Source organism: Anopheles aquasalis, chromosome 2 (assembly GCF_943734665.1).
Source record: "Anopheles aquasalis chromosome 2, idAnoAquaMG_Q_19, whole genome shotgun sequence".
Taxonomy (NCBI): Eukaryota; Metazoa; Arthropoda; class Insecta; order Diptera; family Culicidae; genus Anopheles; species Anopheles aquasalis.
The window spans coordinates 45,805,001-45,827,500 of NC_064877.1; the positions used below are offsets into that span (position 1 = coordinate 45,805,001).

The window sequence follows — 22,500 nt, forward strand, 5'->3', positions numbered from 1 at the left end:
AGCGTACCACCGGGGGAGTAAACAAACAACGTAGGAAGTGCAGACACACAACACACACTCAGGGCCGGAAATGGGATTTCTGCTACTAACCGTCTCGGCAGACCTGCCGTCCGCCCCGTTTACGCTAGTGCCGGCAACAGCAGGGTGTGTTCCTTTTTCGTGCTGCTGGCCGAAACCCCTTCGCTGTCGTGGTCGCACGGTCTAGCTTTCTGGTGCTATCTCGGATAATTCGTTCTCGATAAGGACACACATGCGACGCTGCTGCTGGACGTACGGACGATCGATCACTCTGGCTTCGTTTGCTTTTGCTTTTGCTTCTGCTTTACGTGTTGGCGATCCAGCTCCAAATCCACGGCACGACCACGAATGGGACACGGTTCACAGGATGCCCTTCGATGTGGCTCAGTATCGATTGCAATGGCGCTGGCTGGCTGGCTGGCTGGTGGTCAAATGCGTTGTCGTCGTGTGGGGTTCCGCTCGTCGAACTCGTCGGAATCAGACACCGAAGGAATGGGTGCCAGTGGGAAACCTATTCAGTAGGGCACTCATTTTCACCGAAACGGAAACGGACGCTGATTGCGTGACGCCTTTTTCCACCACACACTATTGACACCAGAGGCCAGAGGCTTCTCCCTTTGAAACAGCTGGTTTCTGGGGTTGTGGAGCCGAACTCACACCAACAACAGAGTGGCCAACGAGGAACTGCACCACACTCAAAGCTCAAACACCTTCACTAATCACAAAACACTCTCGCACACACTCGCGCACACTGGAACCGGCTTCACGCACTCGGATGCTTGGCTGCGGAACAACTGGAACGATGGCCGAACTTACGGTGAGATAATTCCGGACCGGATGCCCCGATGTTCCTGTGTCCACTTGACCAGTGTGTCGGCGTGTCTGGCAGCTCACTCACTGTCACCTGTGTGGCTGTTGCTTACTCAATCCCCTCGGGAACATTCAATCACCACCCCAGAGTGTCCAAAGGAAATTTGAACAAAAAGAAAAAAAAAACCGGAGAAAAATTCCCGTGTGAAAGTGAAATCGAAGCCCACAGAGAAGAAGAGGCCGGCAGAGCGCCCACTGCTTCGAAGGAGGAAAACTACTTGGAAATCCCATCGCGGCGCAGAGAAAATTGAGTTGAAACAGAGAGAGACTGAGAGGAAAACGAGCACCAAACGAGGACCTTTCAATGTGTGAATTTTCCAACGCTTTTGCTGGTGTGTGTCCATTGAAGGCAGAGAGAGAGAGAGTGCTCTTTGCGACGACGACGACGGCAGTGACTCTCCCCCGTGTGGCTGGAAAAAGGATATCGGATCGGATGCTCGGAGGAAACGCAAAGGGAACGACACAAAGAAGACCAAGTGGCCAAGTTAGCGAAAAGCAATGATGGAAAATCCTAATCCGCAGAGTACCAATCGATACTACTGGCAAAAGACAGCCAAGAGTGCAGCCAGGAGGGCGAGAGATCACATAATTGGCCTCAATTTCCACGGAATCGATTAGCGAGGGCCGTTGGCTAGGTTCCAAATTCTTTTCCTGCCGTCGCATTATTTCACTTTGTAGAAGGTTCGCACATCTCTAGTGTTACAAATCGAGAGGCTACTCACTGCACAATCCTACTGTGGAACTACTGCACTTGTCCAGGGCTCACCCTAGCACCTGGTTAATGTACTTTTGAGGCTAATTGAAAGCCTGGAAAGGATGTTCGTTGTCCAGAACGCCTGATTTCCTAAATTCACAATTTGTTTCGAGCCTTGAGACACACGAATAGGATTGAAGGAAGTATATTCTCCGTTAAGCTCACTTTGCTGCTCCTGGCCAGCTTTGCACAGAGTACAAGAAGGGGTTGGTTGGGGGGAGAAATAAAATTCGACAGAATCTGTGTCGACCAGCCACTGCGTTGCGGACTACTGCTGCACACCGAGAGTAATGACGGCTGAAAATGATGTTCAACCACCAGATACCACGGCCGTTGCGTATCCTCGAAAATGACGTTTCAATTTCGGTCTACTCTTAGTACGTAGTACTGCCCAACGCTCTCTCTCTCTCTCCTCTCTCCGTTTTCCACTTTTCCCGTGTATGTATAGGACGCTGGTGTACGGGAAAACCGGAGAGACTCTCGGTACATCGGACGTCTTTATGCGCAGTATGAAGGAGAACTCGACGACTCGAGTGAGTGTGTCAGTGGTCGGAAAAATTGTGTTCGTTTTTCCCTATCTGCCACATGAAGTGGTGTGCGTGCGCCACCAGCCTGTCAGACGGGTTGCCGTGACAGGCAGACATTGCAGTTTTCCGTGCATTTCGAAAGGACTTCACCGACACTCTAACTCGTTGCGGCGAGGGAGCCGACGCTGGCGACCCTTCAGTATTCACGGATGATAAATCAACTTCAAAACGAGGGGTGAATCTCGGGAATATTCATCAGGCGGTTAAAAAACACGAGAAGCGAAGGGGGTGGCATAACATTTTGCAATTACATGCTCATGCCTTTTCAAGAACCACCGTAATAAATGTTAATCTCATGTGTGGGGGGACGATCATTTGGTTTATTTGATGAATATTGGAGTTGGACGCTGTTAATAATTTTTGGATTGAAAACGTGGCATTTGAATCGATTCTAGCAGAGCATTTGAATGAGCGCGCAACAAGCAGCGTTATGAAAATTGATGAATTTTATTTAATTTTCAATTCGATTGTAGTTAAAAATAATTGAAAAAAAATAATAATGGTGTTAGAGCATATTTCTTTCGCATTCGAAGAAATTTCAACGAGGGGGAAGATGATTTCTCATTATTGTTATTTAGAAAGAAATGAATTATTGAAAAGGAACCCTTATCATATTAAAAAAATCTGTAAGAACACATTTTGAACCGATTTTACCAAATTTCTACAACAAATTATAGTAAACAATAAACGTAAAGGGGGTATCTAACAAAAAAGCATCCTCAATGGTGACTTAATGTCTGAATGTACCATGTGATAAAAAAAACATCTTGCAAAATCGATTGGATGTAAAATATATGTTAAATTTCGTCTGAATTCTTTACTAAGAACAAAACTTTACGCATTTTCTATCTGAAAGAACCATCAGGGTCTTTTCACCTAGCTTGCAGCGTATTCTTCGTGCCTGGGGAAGCTGAACCGGTTGTCGAGCATTATGTCGATTACGTCTTGACTCTCTGATCTCGATCGTTTTCGATCGCTCGAAGCATCAGCTCGATGTACTTGTAACACATTCATCCGATTTCGTACTGTAGGACCCGATTGTCGAAATAGTTTATTTTTCATGAGGTCAATTTGACGGGCAATTGACATATCCCTGACCGTGAAATTTACCTCCCGAAAATAAAACATCCTTTAAAAAATTACACTTAAAAAAATTACGTATGTATCGGCCGATTAAAACCGTATTAAGTAAAAGCTTAGCAGCATATTTCGAAAGCTCACCAACTAGATGACGCTGCACTTATATCTCGCTCGCGCAATAATGCCCGCGTTTATGATTCTTCGTCCACGTGGTTTGGATTCTCATTTAAAAAGAAACGGCCGTAACATAGAAATTGTTATTTCAATTGAATAAGAAATGAATAATTCTTCTTTTTTCAACAGTTGTATTCAAGAGGGATCAACTTCTCTTGATCGACATAATCTGCTTCAACAAATCGTGATCACCTTGTCGGCATCGGTGAGATGAATTGATGGAGCACTGGGCAGAATTGTGCCATATTTGAAGGAACACGTGATTAAATTGAAGTCCACGTGCGCCAGCCGTTGGATTTCATCATCAATATCATCAACCTACTGAAAGCAATTAATCATGTGCATCTTCTAATGGGCAGCGATAAAGGTGACATGGCAGTTAGAAAGGGACCTGTTGAAGGAATCTTTTGGGTATAGCGATTATAGTCATCATGCGTCGGAACATTTTTGGCAATACAATTCAATTAAAGAATAATTCTTATACGCTGTATGTGAAATAATTCGTTCTGTTTTACTCAGCTACTAGCACGCTTTTTTTTTAACATGGTGCCGTTACTGGAGATGAGAAGCAAACTTATCTGCAAAAATGTATATGAAGAATGTCTGGAAAGAGCCGGATAACTTGGACTTTATCACAACCAAATTTCAACATAATCTGAGAAATGGTTTTCCTACGAATATTCAATGAAGTTCACAGAGTGATGAGATATAATAAGCATTTGAAAATGGTATAAGTAAAGAATGTAATCGACATCAATGAATCCATTTGGAATCTTTGGTAAGCAATCGATCGTATGGGGATAGCACAAAGTTTCAAACTGTTCTTTAAGGTGATATGGACATTCAATCAAAACCTGTTATATGCATCAGCTACCCAGTTGAATCTTTCATAGTTTATGCAACTATCGAAAATAGGTCTCAGATTCAATCATATAAAAGGATGTCAACCATTTAAAATTCGTATACATTTTAACTAAACTGCCCATCACATTTTGCTAAAGGCTTATTTGCTGATCGAATTAATTTACTGTGTAAATGTTTCAATAAAACACCTGAACAAATTCAATACCAAAATCAAGTCGATTTTGAATTGTCTGTTCAATTATGCAATAAGAAAAAAAATCATAAAAATTTATGCCACTTCCGAACAGAAAGTGTGAAGCACATAGTTCCATTGTGAATAGCGATGCTCGCGATGCTGCACGCACGCGTTCATGCTCTCTGTGCTCTCTCTCTCTCTCCGTTCTCTGTCTCTCTGCTCTCGCGCAGTTCTCTCCCTCTCTCACATTTCAGGTCGGTCGTGTTGGTCCGGTTCCAAGAAGCGTTGGCGGAGCGAGCGTTATTAGTCTTGTTTGCGGGGTTCGTCGGATCGTAATAAATAAATAGGGACGGGAGCAGGACTTGTCCGTGTTCAAAAGGTGTGTTCCATTCAGGCCCAGCAGTGGACCGAGAACAGTGAGCACGTTGGAGTGGTTTCGTTTCGTGTGGGATGTTTACCATTTGATCCTTTCGGTGTTACGGTGCGGTCCCATCACTGTCCTTGCATCCCTTTATCGATTAAACGCCCTTAAAAACGGACGAAAAACAACACCCGGAACGTCAAACGCGCGCGCCCTGTGTGTCGCCAACGATCGATCGATTATTAGCGAGTGTGTTCCATTCGTGCTCGATTCCGTGCGATAGATTTTTGCCAACGGACGTAATCCGGTCTATCTCCGGTGCAGGTGCGCCCTGTCCTAGCCTCATCTCGTCACCAGTGAAACGGGTTGGGTGAAGTTGATTTTGCGCGGACCTGTCAGGCGAATCGAGCAAGTGTCCGGCTTCCAAGAGTGTGCACCCCAACGTGAGGCGTGCTAATCATTCCAGCCATTAGCGTCACCCAAAGTCCAGCCGGTCACGGAATTACCCGCCACCGCGTTGCGAGGGCATTCCAACCACCACCATCGACAGCAGCATCATCATCATCATCTTGTGGTACGTGAGGGCAGCAGGTAGCACGTAAGAAGAGCAATAGAACGGGTTCCACCCCTTGGCCTGCGCGCTTGAAAGAGAGGGAATTTGTTTTGATGCTGATGCGCTGGTGGCCAGAGCCAGAGTGTTGTGTTGATGTGAGCAAGGGTGGTGCTTCCCTCCATGTGGCATCATGTGTGTTGTGCAATGAGTGAGCTGTAGGTGTGCGTGGCTACGTCTCTGACCGCTGAGAGTGTTGATTAACGAGATCAGATCGCGAACACCGTCGCAGTCGCGGTCGCTTCATTCCTATCCAGCAAACAAAAGCGAAAAAAAACTCGTTACCTCAAGGCCTTGTGCTCTCCAAATCTACCCAAGAGGACTCATCGATGGAGGATAAAAGAGATATCTAGGTAAGAGGATGCGACTCTTTTCGGCCTTCGGTCCAGCAGTTGACAGATTATTTGTCCTTTTGTTCCGGCGTGGACGGGTGTGTTGGTGCGATTAACATAGGGCTGATGCTGTTACATCCTGTCGTAACGCACACACGTGAAGGCCACATTTCAGGTATCCGCACGTTCGTTCTATGTTGTCTTTCGCATCGCGAGCATCTCCCAACATCATCGCGAGCATCATTGCTCTCTCATTCTCACAATCTCTCTCTCGGGTGCGTTGCTGGTGGTTGTTTCCCATGCTGCTGCTCCGTTGGTCGGCGGTACTGTATGTTTGAATGAACCTTTTTTCTGTTGTTGTTCTTCATTTTCTCACCCGCTCCCGGAACATCACCACGGACCCAGGGCCACGGAGACGCAGCAGCAGCAGCAGCATCTCAAGGTTTCCGTGTTGTGTCTGTGTCTTCGGCCTTCGGCCTTCTTTTTGTCTGCGGCTTTTGCCTCTTTTGTGTAATCCAGCGTTCCGTGGTGCGACGCGGGATCGCTCTCAGCTGTCTTCGATTCCGTTCTAGGTCGGTCGGCAAGTCGGCCTCACCTAGAGTCGACAGATGATCGCGACGTGGTGGTAATGGTGGTGGTGGTGGATATGAGAGATGGTGACGCCGCGAGAATGCGATCCAAGCAACCATCCATGCCAAGCGGCTTCCGTTTTTATGTTTTTTGCCTTCGATCAATGCAGTGCCTGTTTATGTGAAACCTGATCGTATGAAGTCTAAACACCATTGTCATGATCTGTCGTCGTGCCCTCCGAGAAACAATTCAATTACCGTTCGGTTGTACGTTCGGTACGTCGTTAATGGTATCGGTTTCATATTACAACATAAATACATCCGATAAATGTCGTATCGTAATGTTGAAATCGTTTTGTAATGGCTTGTTTAATTTTGTTGATAAAAGATATCAGTTATGCACGCGGCGTTCGTGGTACACCGTTCGTTTAATGGTGTGGACACACCCAATCGATCCATAGCCAATCGCTTCTAGATTATTTAATGTCTTACTCAATTACCAAATTGCCGCACTTTTACGATTAAAACACCCATTGCCCGCGGGGGTTTCGCAGCTGTTCAATACCGACCGCCGTGTCTAATGAATAAACAATGGGAAGAGAATGAATTATTTGTTTTCGGACATGGTCCCTGCTGCTGCTGCTGCTGCTTTTGCAGCTAAAATGCTGTAATTTATGATGAAATATTTATGGATTATGGGTGCGGTGCTGCTATTTACCATTCGCGTTCCGTGGCAGTAACGCGTGAGAAAATATGTTTGTGTGCTGGAATGTTTGTTTGCCTGTCCACAATTCTGTTTGCGCGCCATAATCAAGTACAACAAATCGCTTTTAGTGTGTTTCAATTCCGATTACACTTGCATCCCCCAAAGCGCTCCCCTCCCTTCGCCGGTGGGGCCGATCGGGGTGTCACGGTGTTCGCATCCTGTACCGTTTGCGGAGAGTACCGGGTTCGCCTCGAAAGTGTTCTGAATATCATTATGCAATACACTTCGCGCAGAGGCGAGTTCTATGGTTGCAAAATCACGTAATCACAATACCTTTCTTCCTTCGTGTGCAATATTTAAATAACTAAACCACCTTCTCCGCCCCCTCCCCAAGAGTCTTCGCTGTCTTTGCGTCGGCTTAGCTTGTATCGGTCGACTCAAAATGGCTTCCAGGACAGGGACATTCTTTTCCTTCGGGGTTTACGAACATTCGTACGGCTGCTTCGGTGGGGGCCACAGCATGAAAATGGAACAGAACATCGCCAAAACAAGCTGTGTACTGAAGACGCTGTTGGGAATATTAAGCTTCCGCAGTAGGACGGCGAGTACGCGCCACGCGGTAACAATCCACCTGTGTTCCAGCGGATTACTAGCGGACATACTACCACTGCTCTAAGTCATGCTCCAAAAGGGTGTAGCTTGTTTCGTTTGTCTCCCAAACACAGACTGTCTTTTCGTAGAGATTCCTAAATTGAATGATTTTACGGAACTCATCTTGAACACAAAGTGTAACATCCCAAATGCGGCGACCGAATTGTCGACATGAAGCATCATTCTGGCGTTTAATTGAAGGTCTGCGGAAGGCGGAAGCTAGCACACTTCATGAAAAGAAAAGGCCCAAAAAATTATGGCTGCCACCGTGGGGCGACAATTGGACAAACTTAGTCCGACAATTACTGTCGGCATGCGCTGGATGGAGCAACGATGGCAACGGAAACCTCATTACGACCGTCGGAGCGCCGGACGCACAAATCCACGATTCGTATGGAAATGAATGGTAAACCGGGGCCCGTGGCCTGTTCAACGGGACGTCGGAAAGCCCTTCTTTATGTGCGGCTCTTCCGCCCCAAAACCTAACGGTTTATTGCGCGCGCCGGCCAATTGACAACTGCGCAAGCCGGCCCCCTGTCACGGAGGGCCGCTGCTGTTCTGCCGCCACCGAGTGCTACTTTCAGGTCAAAGAGTTCACTTGTCTTCACTTCTATGCTGCCCTGGCTCGCGATCAGCATCAGCGCACGATCGAAAGCCGAAGCGTACGGGCTTAGTGTACCGGCACTTTCCCAACCACAGCCACTTGGCCTTCAATTGAAGCTGATGCTGATGATGGTGGCCTGGAGCGGCGTTGTATCTTAGAACTGAACTGCTGCTGTCCGCTGTCTTGCATCATGACCTCAATCACGACTGGCGTAGCGCACTGGTAGATTGAAGTGAAAAGTAAACTATGCGCCATCGTCGAGAGAATTCGTTTTGATCGTGGCGCCAAGGGAATGAGAAACATGGAATAGATTTCAATATAAAGTGATTTTTTGTTTGCACATCAGGAAATAGCCACGTAACTCCCGTGCACAATCCGAAGTCGCAATAATCGGGGAACCACCGGAAAGGTTGCAGTGAGAGGTCAGTCCGGGGAGAGAGATTAGCGATTAGCTCTGGGCCTCGCAATCACATCGGCCGTGCAAGCTGCTCGATTCCCATTTTTTAACGCCAGTTTGACGCAGGGTTTCACAATGCCGGTTATCTGTTTCGCGGGGTTTCGTATGTTTGTATGCATCATTGAGTAAACATCGCGCGGAGCCGGAGAAAGCAGGTCGCCGGTGCTGGCAGCTGATCTGCTCGATACCGTTCCGCCTTCCCAAAATCGGTGTCAATCGGTGCGGGTGCGGGTGCGGCGAGTGTGTTTGTCTGGAGAGTGTTGTTCTAACGGCAGGAAGGTGCCGAAAGGTGGGTCAACATGGTTAGGTGTTGCCCTGGAATCGATTTGCTAACGTATAGCCGATTGTTTCTAAATGTTGTGTATCGTCATTTCACCCCCCAAAAAACGGCTATCCGTGTTGCTCTTGCATCTGTTCACACGGTGATCGGTGGTCGCTGTCATCGCCTTCGAAGCAACGAACAGATCGAACGGTGCTCCAGACCGTGACGCTCTAGGTTGCAACCGGAAGAGCATCTCGAGCATCGGGCTAGCTTCATAATCCGCCCTCCCCTGCTTGCTACTACCTGCTGCTGTACGGGCCTAGTGAAGGGTTCCAATTTTGGGCTGGCATTCCATTCTGGTCACGTTCCGTGAAAAGTCACGACTTTTACCAACAGCAACCGAACCGGGACCTCCGCAACTCTCCGCACACATTGTCGAGTTGCCAGAACGGACGAGAGAGCGCAAAAAAAAATTCAACGGAAACGGAACGAAACCACAAAGTTTCCTGTCTTTCCGGAAGTTTCCGCGTGGGCACAATGGGCGTGCGGGCTTTACTTTTCGCTTTTTTACGTTTTGTCACCTCCCGGGAGTGGGCAACCCGGGGGGGGGTTGGCAGAGAATCGCAGCTGGGAAGCGTCACTAAGCCAAGCCCTCGGATTCAATTGGTAGTTAATTGCTCGGAAAGAAGCGTGTGGCCCCGGTGTGGGACGGAAAAGCGGACACAGTACAGGCCACAGCATGGTCGAGGACGCTAAGAAGGGTACTTGAGCCCGTTTGTACCGCCCGGGGAAACCTGTTCCACCGCACCGGGGGCGCCACACTCGAGTGCCGCCACTGAATGGAACATTGTTCGCAGCATCGGTCAAGCGGTGCTAAAGGGTGCCAGCTGCCATTTGTAATGCACTCGGCGTACACATCAGCAGTGTGACACTGTTAGGGAGTCGCAACGGGAAGTTACTGGTTGGTGTGCGACCTTCTAGTTAGTGGCCACCACTCGACGGACGGAACGGTTTCATGAAAGATAGATGACGTTTAAAGAGAGCGATAGAGAGAGAAAGAGTAACTTCACGACCGAATTAGTACCAGGAGCAGGAGATGAGGCCATAAGGTAATGAGGGTAATGTACCAGAGGTGCTTCCTGTTGGTGCCTCATTATCAACATTAGCAGCGGGCAGCTCCCCCGAAATAACCCTCATTTGCTCGGCAAACAGACCATTCCTGAAATTGAGGAAATGTTCCATGGCTAATCAAATGAGGAACCGGTAAATGGATCATCCTCTACGGTCAGGTCATGCACGACGCTCAGCGGTGCCAATGGATTATCGGAAAAGGGAACGAAAGGACGAAATTGGCATTTCAATTAAACCACCACGGAGGTAATACTGGCTGGCAGTGCGACGTTGCTGCTGCTATCGGGACTTCCGCCTTTCCTTTGCGCACCGACACTCAATCAAACGATAAACAAACACCAGAAATCATCACCGGGCCCATGGCAGCAGTCCAACGCGGTCTGTTGTCACGGCAGGTTGGGGTCGTGCATTAATCAAACAGTGCGCACAAACAAACGATCAATTACATTTGAATGCAAAGCGGGAGGAAAATCGGAATTCCCATTCAACATTTGCACTGCGCTACTCTCTGGGAAAAGTGGGCTAGTCATTACATTTCCATTTGCAGCGACAATTTCAATGGAGGAGCGCTCATGACTAGCAAGCGGGGTTCAATTTGTTCCAATTCAATATCTCAATCGTATTTTCCACATCCTATAGGTTTGGAAATTTCAATGAAGACCACAATCAAGTACTAGCTGTATTCGAATCTTAGGAAAACGGGAAAATTCAAACAATGGTCCTGTCAATGTATCTTTGTTACTTATCTACTAGGAACATAGAGGGATTGTGATAACCATACATATAATATAACTTACAATATTTCTTAAATTGTATTTTGTAACTTGGCTTAGCGAAGTGCTATCGCAAAAAATGATTGAAAACTAGGTAGAGACAATTCTGACAGAATGTTTGACCGTTTAACGACATCTTCAATATGAAGATTGCAATAGAATGTGCTGAATCATCAATACAGTTCTACTCTGAACTTATTTTATTTTTAAATTGGTCATTGGTCACATCATCACATTTGTAGTATTTTGGTTTGTTACAATCAAGTACAAAACACTTAGTCTTCTTACAGAAACAATGTGCACTACGGCGTTTATATGTCCGGGTTTCGTCTAGGTAAACCCTGTTTTTTAGATATCAAAATCCTTGAAATGCATACATATTTCAGAAAAATTTGACATCTTTCGATCGATTTCAACTACCACAGTTATCCGAAAGGTAACAGTTAAGTTTAACTAAGATTACCTAGCAGACAACAAACTTTCCACTAAAAAATCTTGTTTTGATTCAAAAGTTCCCACCATTGAAGCGTAATACTTATTATTTGCCGAGACGAATCGTTGCGATTACAATTGATAACTGTTAATGTTGTTATAATAATTCAAACAATGCTTAAAAAACGCTTTTTAGCATTTGGTATCTTTTCTTTTCTAGTACAGATGATTTACAATTAGTGAAGCGTGATGACATAATTGAACCTCTGATACATAATACAGTTCGCGAACAAAATACCAATTATAGAATTACTTAGAAGAAGAGTTGCCTGCATCCGAATGGTTATGACGATTACACGCGGCGATGAGTTAATCCAGAATTTAATTCAATTAGCGAAGCATTCTTGAAAGCAATTGATTACTCTCGAGTCAACCACAGAAGTTCAAAAGCTGAGCATATAAACCAGTGCGCCAGTTGAATCAGCACACTCCACATTCATTATTCATTCATTCTCTCTCTTAATTTGAGCGCAAAACGATCGAATCGAGGGTTGAGGGTGTGTATGTAACACGGTATTTTCTCGCAATACTGAAGTGTTCTGCAATTTTCATAAAATCTCAGCCCAGAAAAGCAATCCTACATGTTTGCTCATGACTTGAAGCACCCCCCGCCGGAGTTTCCACCATTCCACGGATAAGGAACGATGCTCCTGTCGGCACATTTCAGTTTTCCAATCGGTTGGCCAATGGGCGCCATAAGCATTCTTCCTCGAATTTCCCCTGGTACAATGTTTACGGCTTTGGCTTATTAAAATCTTGGCCTCCCACCGATTCATCTGCTCGCTGGCTGCCTGACTGGCCCGGCCTGCGATTAAATTGCAATGAATTCCTGCTAATTGGCATTTGCCCCCTACCGCTGCCATCGTCCTGCCACCGGCGAAAATTGCTGCCAAGTTCAGGTTCCCACTTTGCTGCAAAGACAGCAACCGAACGCCCTGGGGGGCCGCTTTTCCCCGATTGCCAAGGATCGAGTACGGATGTCTGCTCCAGTTACACACATTTTCAGGCCATGTTCGCGGCCATCATCGCCGCTCGTTTTGCTCCCTCGAGACCAAATGAAACCAAGAGAGAGAGAGAGAGTGCTGCGATGCTTGGTCCATCCAGCGATGCCGCAAGTGTCGATAGCAGAACCAAAAGCTTTAAAGTCCCAAGCGCCAGTTGCTATGCGCCATATTCCCGGTGGCGAATACAATCCGAATCCCGCCTACCCCAATCAGTATGCAAAATAATGAAACTATGCTGAGCCAAGCCCCAATCGAAAATCCCCCACCAGAGAGTGCAGGAAGGGCGGCTCTGCTGGGTGTTGCCTCGCTATAAATTAATTAATACGTCCGCGTTCGGGGACACTTTTTGTCCACAGGGGTTGACGAATAGTTCCGGTGCGCCGGTGGCGTACTGGGCGTCCCTTACGCCAGCACACCCGCACATACGGCCTTTCCGTTTCCGTCGCTTCCGTCGTCGGATTTTCGATGCAGCAATTGGCACACTATTTGTCACCGAGTGAGCATTGTTCCGGCTTCCGGCTGAAGCGAGAAGTTCGATCCGATTCGTTCGAACCCACTTCGGAGGGCGGCGAGAAGGCAAAGTTTCAGCAAATCGAAAGTTAAAATGAAGCCCCATTCCCCCCGTTTTGGCCACACTCTTCGGAAAGGCTCTTCATTACTTGGCATTTACTGTTGTGGGCTCCTCGTTTTTAGTTGACTTGCAGGCGGAGTGAAGTTGCATTGCCAGGGATCGCATCTCTTGCCACCACCATCTACCATTCGTTCGTGGTAGCAATTTCCAATTTTCTGTCGCATGTCCTGATTGAGCTTCGCGCACACGAAAGGGTTCCCGTAATGTAGTGACAGCGTTTGTATGGCTTTCTCGTCGTTGGGCACTTGAGGGTTCGGTGTCAGCTGCAGTTAATATCGAATGCAGTAACGGTACCGTGCGCGTTCGTCCTGGGCGTCCTGGAATGGAACGACAAAGTTAGGTGTACGGTAAGCAGAATTCCTTCTTAATGGGAAAGTAGCGGTGCTGTGATGCCTAGTTTGCATGTGCAATGCGAGGAATTGATCGTTTTCTGGAAATTCGGTGGTATGTTTTTCAAAGGATTCTGTAATCCTACAAGGATTCTCCCCTTCTTTTCACTCTTTCAAATATCCAATCGGATATTTTACAATTTTAAAGTTTTATTTTTCATTTCAATTGTCGTTTTGCTTTAACAATGTCCCTACATTTTTTAGATTGGTGCATGAATTCTTAAAACTTTTCAAAAGTATTGTGTACAATGTTAGGTCCAATAGAAAAAAAGACAATTATATTGGATTTTGAAAATACATGTCCTAATGCATCTCGCTACACAAAGCCAACGTTTTCATAGACGGTGCCCACCGAAGCATAAAACTACTGATCCGATCTCTTTGAAAGTTTGAACACTTAATCTGTTTATTATTTGTCTGGTAGCTTCCCCAAGTTTTCACAAACAATCTGGATAGCTTTTCAAAGAAATTATATAAAACTCATTTGTTAAAGCAAAATCACAAAAATAAACTTTACTCTTACAATTTCAAAATGCTGTCAAAAATTGAAGAAACAGCAAATTCAACCAATTCCTACCTACGTTGATAACCTTTTTACCTAATATTATTTTTTATTTTTTAAATGATCTCGCACGCGCCTACGGTGGGAATCGAAAAAAGTACGGCAGATACGGCTTCCTAAATTTAATGTCATGGACAAATAAGTTAACAAATTCAACAAATTTTGCACAAAATACAACTAAATATTCCATAAAAGTTGTAGTTCAATATGACATTAAGACAAAAAAGCAAAGTTGAATGGTTTCTTCTCAAAAAATCTTCCAAAAATTGCCTTTTTGCCTCAAACTAAACAAAGACCTAAGCACAAACAAAAAACCTAGAAATATCTAAGCATAAACCTTAATTTAGTATTTCAGGTTGTTACTAATTAGATTAATCTTATACAGTTTTAATGCTTACAACAAGTAACAAAACCAAACATTCATACGTTATTCTCGAACGTCTTCGAACAAATGGTTTCAAAGTTAAATCCAACCGCCTTTGCTAACATTTCACTGAAAATACTCCAATCCGTTCCATTGATTGTTTGTAGAAAATATAATTAAAACTTTCTATCAACAAACACACCGATCGATCAATTGGATGATCGCCATGCTGCTTTTGAGCGTTCCTCCGCTATCTGAAGCTTAGAGGCATCACTCATCGTGGCTCGCAGGATGAGGAACAACAACCATGCTGCTTCACGCTGTCGGTCTCGCAACGCTGACCACCAGGAATGGCCATTAGTCTATATCCGGGATGAGCCCACCATCGTTCACAGGCGGTCAGCCATGTACCAGCGCACTTCCCTGCGTTGTGAGGTTAAGGTTCCATCATCATCATCATGGGCAGCAGCGGTAGGATTTTCGTCCCTGTAAGCCGTTTTCCCATGCGTCTGCGTGCATGAGTGAGTGTGAAGCTGGTAGCAAAAAGTAAAAAGAAAAGAAAAAAAAACCATGGGAAAAGCAAACCCCGCACACCCGGCGAACGGGAAAAAGGGAATTCACCACACCAACACACACGCAACCGGCCTCAGTAACCGGCATAATCCTTCATCGCTCAATCGATTGTCGACCGTGTCGTCGCCGTTCCGCGGATAGGATCCCCTCTTGACCACTCCACCGGCCGGCACCATACTCCTTTACAACATCGTCCATCGTTCCCAGGCGACTGAGGCGATGATCGCTCATGCAGCATTATCGGTGTTTGTGTGGCTGTGTGTGCCAGTGTTTTCCTTTTTCGCCATTTTCCTCGTGGTGAATAGTGAAATGTCAACAATTTTATTGATTCGCCGCGTACACACCGGGTACTACCGGTCCAGGGCCGGGACACTGGATAAAGGGCCCGCGTAATGTAACCGTGGACGACGTGGATTGGAAAATGGATTTTCCCTACCCCAGCCGTCAGCTTCGACAACGATGACGACGGTGACGAGCAGTAGGAGTGTTGTGTTTTGCGGTGACGCTGTTCCATAATCAGGTCCAGGGTGTTTTCGTTACGTCGGAGTGAGATATATGAGCTTACCGAACAGGATTGGGGGGGAAATTGGGAAAACAACGACGCCATCGCACCGTCTTTTATCGTCTCGGAGGGACACATTTCGTGCGGGGACAGTTTGTTCAGCTTGCCATGGTAGCAATATGAAATATAAACGATTATCGTTCACCGCCGTCGTCGGCTATGATGAAGTGCATCCATCTACCACCCAGGCCCAAGGATTGTTGGTTTGGGGACGTGGTCCCTATCCGAAAATAACGAGCGTGACGAATCGGCAGCGCCTGGATCGAGCAAGGAATGCAGGAACGAGGCTGCCTCCTCAACCCGACGACTAACAATGATGTCCTCGGAGTTTGTCTGACTCTGGTGGAGTGGGAGGGGCTGGGAAAAACGACAGCGGGTGCGCCGGGTGCGCCGGAAAGGAATAGAAAATGGAATCGATCAATTTACTGAACAAACATACATACCTTCACTACTACCAGTGATCCATCTTCCATGCGTTCGGCTCCATTCACTCAACAGAATGGAAAGGAGGGATGCTCCGTTCAGCGAGCCTTCCCCCGAACCACCGGATTATCGGACGGAACTCGTTTGAGGTACACACCGATGGCGCACCCGAGATTTGCTCGATTTGCTCCCTCGATTTCGTCGTTCCATTGTGTTCGCATAAAACGCAATTGCGTTAGCAAAACGCAAGTCCTCCGCTGGAGGTTTCCGGTCCAGGAAAACGGCACGGAAAACAATCACTAAATAGAGCGATCGGGTTTACTTGCAAAGGGGTAAGAGGGTATCACGTTGCAAACGCTTGTGCTGGTGCATTGTGCGAGTACTGCATCGCTATCGTATTAGCTTTAGCCGGTGTTCGCTGTGTTTGATTGTCATTTCATCCCCTTTTCGTACCTCGTGTGGATGAAGAATGAACTCATCGAGAGGATATGGTGAAAAATGTCAGCAAAAATGTTGAACATAGGGAGCAACTGATGCAGTAGCACTTCAGTGTCCTGTGCTTTGTCATTTCATTCCGGTACGGGATTTCCGGGCACATCACACGCAACTGGCCAATGCATTTCCGGGGGGGGATTCATTTTTTTCATATCCTGGCAACCAGCCTCTCCATCGATGATGAGTCTTCAACAACGTGAATTGAAATCATCATCCCAACCGCTCCGAGGCATTTGTCTATGTTTTGAAGGTGTGCACACCATGCTCAGGTCAGATAAACAATTCCCCCCACTGGAAAGAGATCCCGAGAGATCAAAAGTTCCTGCTCGGACGCTGGAGAGAGCCATAGTCGAGTTCAAACGTTCCGTAGTTCGGTATTGATTAACATGTTTGGACCAAATAAAAGTGATGAAACAAATCCATTCCGCAGCTCATCAATTCCAGGAGCCGTGCAGAGCTGATTTACGCAACGTGAGTGCGACGCAAAATGATCCCATGACACTATTGTATGTAGAACGACGAGTGGATTGTTTCATGCAATTCCGTTGTTATGTCACTGTTCTGACTGCAATTCGATATCAGCTCCTACGCGCTACGTAATTAATCATTTGTCAGCCCCCAACTCGGGGCCCAATAATTGGAACCGTCAGTCCCGCGCGGGTTGGCCTGCCTGCAACAAATACATTGTGGCCGCTATATTGTGCACGTGGCGTCTGAGGATACTGAGGGGCGGTGGCATCATCATCGATCCGATGACAAACGGGAGGATCCTGCTGACCAAAGGTTCCGTAGGTGCGTCCTAGGTGTGACCAATGGCCGGAACACCGGTCTCTGTGGCTGTGTGAAGATGCTGTGCATGTGTTCTCGGGGTAATTGTGTGTATCGGTAAATTGGATATAAATTAGTTTTCCTCGTCGTGTGTACGCTCTTGCTTGCGGCTTCAATTTCATCGAATACATTTAATTAAGAAGTGGAAGCTTCGATCTTTGAGCCAGTTGGAGGTAATTATCCTCTGGTATTGCTGCATCAGGTGCCTGTTCGCTTTGTAGCAAATGAACGCTGAGAAGAGTATAGTAGTAGTGTGCCTTTCGAAGGTAATATAAGTTGTTACTTGAAGCTCATAGTTAGCAAGGATTGTGACTTCCGAAGTTGATGAAGAGTGTGTATTCCTTTAACGCCTCAGGTTCAAGCTTCTGGCCAAGTCATCCATTACTCAAGATTATCCTCCGTCTCTCACCGGCCTAATAACCCACCGGGGGAAACAACAAACGATAGGCTCAGCTGAATGAGGTTGGCTGACCATCGTTAGACGGGGCAAACAGGGCCCGCAACACTCGATAGACACGGTGGTACCACTGCCACTGCGGTGATGATAGTAGAAGATCGATAATAGGCTTTTGATAAAATTCTAATTTATAACCATCGTTTTGGCCGATTTTTCCTGTTTCCTGCTCATCGCCATCGGCCGGCGATACTCTTATCCGCCCCAATAAATATGTCAACTTTGTCAACCGGCTCGAGCGAACTAGTTTCCGTTCGCGTTTCGTTCTTCTAGCGCCATAATGAACATGCCAGGAGGATAGTTTAGCGAGCTTAGGTCCCGATGAATTCATTTCTGAGCGATTTCGAGTTTAATTAAGAAACTGTCACAATCGTTTTCCGTCCGCTGGAGGTGTTGGCAGCGCAAGGCCCTAGTGTTTAGTGCACGCAACATATACACATAAACCCAGTGCAGGAAAGTGTGTCACGCGAAGGATGACTACGACGACGACGCCACAAGCAAGCTCACAAGCAGTCAATCGGGGGCAGTCAGCTGGAAGGACACTTGGGATGAGTTTCGTTTGGGGTGGGGGGTGGGGAGATGGACTCATGATTCTTCATTTATCATCGTTCCCGAACTCTGCTAAACACGTCGCCATGCTGACTCAAGAGCTCACGCTGCTGGCATCTGCTGGAGTGCTAGACCGCGCTAGAGCACGTCGAAACGGAGACGGATTTTCTTCTAGCATCCAGCGAGCAAAAGTTGCAGCACGAACCGGGAGGCGAAGCCGAGTGCCATTATGGCTCAATCGATGAAAGGCGCATTCGTGTGAAGAAAGAGAGAGACTGAGGGCGGTGGCCAACCACTGCAAATGGTGTTCCCGTGCACTTCGGGGTGTGAGTTTCAATGTTCGATCGAAGAACCAGTCGGTCGGGAACGGGGGAACGCACCATCCCCGGGCAGTCCCGGGCCATAATCCTCTTCACAACTTTTGCCTCCATCTTTGGTCCGGGGGTAAGATAAATATGCACAACGTCCTCGTGTTTGACGCCACACTTCAGCCTGTCCGCCGTTCGCTCGCCGGCGTCAAGTACATGTTCCATGTCTCGCAGTCATTGCTCGCTCGCTCCAAGGCTATAAGAAGCGAATGCAGCAAAAAAAATGCGCTGGCATTAAGAGGCAATGAAGGAGAAGGGGAGAGAGAACAAGAAGGAAACAAAATGAAGATGTGGTGTGCTGGTGGACGCTGGTGCTGGTGGCAACCAGATAATCCCCGCAGGGTTCTCGAAAATCCCCTTCAACTCGAGACAAAGCCCCCTCCCGGGTCCGGAGGGAGAGCTTGAATTCGCGAATGGAACGAAACGGTGGAAGGAAGGCAGTTCTTTGCGAAAGCACCATTAACTTCAGTAGCTTCAGCGCCGTCCGGTTTGCCTTCGACCGGACACAGTCACAGTCACAGCCACGGTTGAGCCAAGGGGGCGTCATCCGCGCGCGTCTTAGCCAATCTTGAATGCCATGCCAAAGCCCGGGACTCGACGGTTCGAATGAAATTGAAGTTCGCCTCTTCACACCAGTCGATTCGCGGTGTGTATCGGGAGCCTCTGTTGTTTTCTTTCCGCCACGCTATCGCTGTGTCTTTTGCTCACTGCGCATCGCATCTTATTGCACCTTGATCATTCCGTGGCATTGCAGTGGATATGGATTGTGTTGGAGGAGGAGGAGGAGGAGGAGGAAATAACAATAAAAAATGAAGCACCACTCGAAAAATGCTCCTCGATGAGATATTTGTATTAGTTGCTTGGTATTTGTATTAGTTGGAATGGTGCTTGCGGGCTGAATTGTGTAGCAATTTGTTTCATTTTGTAGATGCTGGAGTGTAATCGTGGCACCATCACCTTTAACTGCGATAACTCCGATGTTTCCGGGTGGGCATTCTAGGGACAAGTTTTTTTTTAATGAAAGCACAAGACAATCTAGCAATCAAACTTCAAATGAGCACTTAAACCACGGTTCTTATTTTGTTTCTTTTTCTCCGCTCAACTAGAAATCGATTCGTGGCAAGTCGATTGGAACGTTCTTTTATTACGGTGTGCAGTTGACTGCTTGTGCAGATTCGTGGAATCAAAGCTACTCCGGGAACCATTGGCACTGAAGATCCTTTTTCCTTTCGTCACACCAGTGATCACCAGCAACCATTCAACATCTCGGTGCCTCGTGAACTCCACAGTTGCTAACAGTAAATTGGCAGAAAGATGAATTCATTGCTGGCAGAGTGATTGCATGTGGTGTTGGAGTTTATCTACTTCGAGTTCTATGTTCCCACCGATACGGCGAGAAGTGAAGGATATGGAAAGGCGGAAATCTAATTAACCGACCCACAAAGAAGGTTCAATTGGAGACGCTTGCCGTATGGTTGGCGCTCACCGTGGGATGAAAAATGGGAAAATATCAACCATCATTCTGCTTCGAAGCGAATCATTCCAGACTCTCTCTCTCTCTCTCTCTCTCTCTCTCTCTCTCTCTCTCTCTCTCTCTCTGGGTCTTTCTCTTTCTCCCTCCGTGACCAGCTGGTGTGTTGACAGAGACTACAAATTGACTAGCAATGATCAGACATTTTTGCCGTTTCTCTTCAGAATCCGAAGACGCCAGCAGAGACGCGCGCGCCACGTCTGTTTGTCAATGGCAGAAATGGAAAGCAGGTATCGAATGGCAAATGCAAGAATCTTTGTGATGGCATCTCCATCTTGAACGTAGCTCGACGGTTTGTCACACGGATCGAACCGGTGGATTCCTTTTTTCCGGTTGCCAACGGAAAAAGTCTATTAAACATGATTCTTTGTGCTCCAGCGCCAGTTGCTTGATAATGTTTGCAGTGGCATAAGATTGGACAACAATTTATCGGTCTTTACCGAAAGGCTGGTGGCCTCAGAAGGAATGTAAACACGGCACAAACAGATACACAACATCGGCGGCGACATCGAACAACCGGCAGCGACAATTTCGGCATCAAATTGCGTCTGCGGCACTCTGCAGTAGAGAACCACGGGTGGAAAGAGGGACCGACCGGCCACGCACCACATTGTATCGTGTTTCGCCAGATTGCCATCGAACCGGCGAACCCGTCGTTGAGATGCTGAATAGACACAGTCGTCTTTTTGGGGCGATAGTCAACAGCAACAGAAGCGGCAAGTGCGCTCCGCATAGCTCACATTACCGGTACGGTGTCGATTATCGATAACCACTGGCAGTGGGTGGAAGGAAAAGTGGAGTGAACCGGGCTGGTGTTGGGTGGTGGTGCACCGAAAAACCAACCGCCCCGTTGGTTCGTTGCGCTTTGCGAAAATCTCAGATTCCTCCGTGGTGATCATAGCGCAACGGAAGGCCATTGGCCTCCTGCTGCTGCTGCTGCTGCTCCCGTTGCTTCGAATTCCCCGTTATCGCCTGTTGCACAACACCTACCGATTACGCCAGCATCGAAAAGCATCGAATTCCAATCGGCACCTTCATCGTCATCGTCATTGTCGTCGTTGTGTCGTCGGTGCAAGATGGCACACACCATGAAATATGGATATAATTTCACCCAAAAGCACCCCAAACCGGGTGACCTCCTGCCAGTGTTTTTGGCCGAGAAAAGATGGTTATGCCTTCACGTGCACGTTCACAAAGTCGTTGCTCCCCGGGCCTTCCGTTCAATGACCGTCTGGTGGCCGCACTCTGCACGGCAGATGATATGTCACGTTTAATAACGATTATCTATCCCACTGCTACGAACTGGAACACGCCATCAGGACGACGACGGGGGTGGAAACATGAACTTTGCTACCTCCGCCCCCGCCTCATGGTTCACCCTGGACATGGTCTGGATGCCCCCAGAACGCCTCCGTCTCCGTTTGCGAATGTGGAACGACCTCACATTATGTTGCTCACTTTATTATTGCCCACGAGCGTTGTTTTCTCTCGGAGCATCTGCCAAAACACACAACCGGGACGAACGAACGAATGAATGAACCGGGTGTATGGTGTAATCCGCTTGCAACGCTACCTGCTGGGGTGCCGCTGATACTTTGGAACCGTAAACCCGTTCGCGAGGTGTCACTGAATCGCCTTTCGTTCAAACAGTCATCGCGCAATGGCACCTGCAACGCAAACGCCGCCTCGCTGCCTCGAGACACAAGAAAGCAGATCGTAACAGAAGACAATGGAACGAGAACCTTGAACATTAGAATGGAGAAGCAGTGGAGAAGTTCGTATCATTGCAATCATGCTCGATTGGAACGACGGAATTCGAGAGCGCCGCGGTGCCACTGTACCGGTATGTGTGGTATGGTGTCTCGTACGACTAAATTATGCATACCAGGCTGCTGGCACCTTCGACTGGCGACTGCTTCTTAGAAATCCGTTCCAAGGGATTAAGGCTGAGCTACAAAAGCTGGCTGAGAAGTTGAGAACTACCTGTGCAGCAATTAGATGATTGCCAGTTGGGTGCGCAAGTTCACTGAGTGTGCCAATAGGGGAGACGGTCCTTTCTGGCGACGTTTTGTGATTGCATATGGTCCCAGATTATACCATGCTAATCGCTTAAATACTAAACCTGTTCTTCGTTCAATTCGGTTTCATATTGCTTTACTTCGACGATTATCCGATAATGAAACTTTGGTTGTTTCACCATTTTACCAATCTGTTTCTTCTTTTTCTCTCTCTCTCTCTCTCTCTCTCTCGATTGAACGTATGGTGTGCGACTTTTGGTTGTTCTTTCATGCGAACAG

The 22,500-nt window shown here is 47.2% G+C and overlaps 2 protein-coding genes across 10 annotated transcripts in view; one reads left to right on the top strand and one right to left on the bottom strand.

Annotated features, from left to right (window-relative positions):
- Positions 1-1,919, bottom strand: part of LOC126569918 (serine/arginine repetitive matrix protein 1) — a 25,981-nt gene extending 24,062 nt beyond the window's left edge. For 5 of the 7 annotated variants that reach the window (XM_050227329.1, XM_050227328.1, XM_050227331.1 and 2 more), the window contains exons 1-2: positions 1,808-1,919; positions 1-812 (exon numbers count right to left, since the gene is read on the bottom strand). The exon at positions 1-812 is cut by the window's left edge and continues 47 nt beyond it. The gene's annotated coding sequence lies outside the window, so the exon portion shown is untranslated. Of the gene's footprint in view, positions 848-1,807 lie in introns of those variants that run through there. The other 2 variants (XM_050227327.1, XM_050227326.1) reach the window with 2 other exon arrangements.
- A 2,933-nt stretch (positions 1,920-4,852) lies between these two features.
- The window catches only part of LOC126570976 (alpha-mannosidase 2), a 76,207-nt gene continuing 58,559 nt past the window's right edge, over positions 4,853-22,500 (top strand). For all 3 annotated transcript variants that reach the window (XM_050229137.1, XM_050229139.1, XM_050229138.1), the window contains exon 1: positions 4,853-5,846. The gene's annotated coding sequence lies outside the window, so the exon portion shown is untranslated. The remainder of the gene's footprint in view (positions 5,847-22,500) is intronic.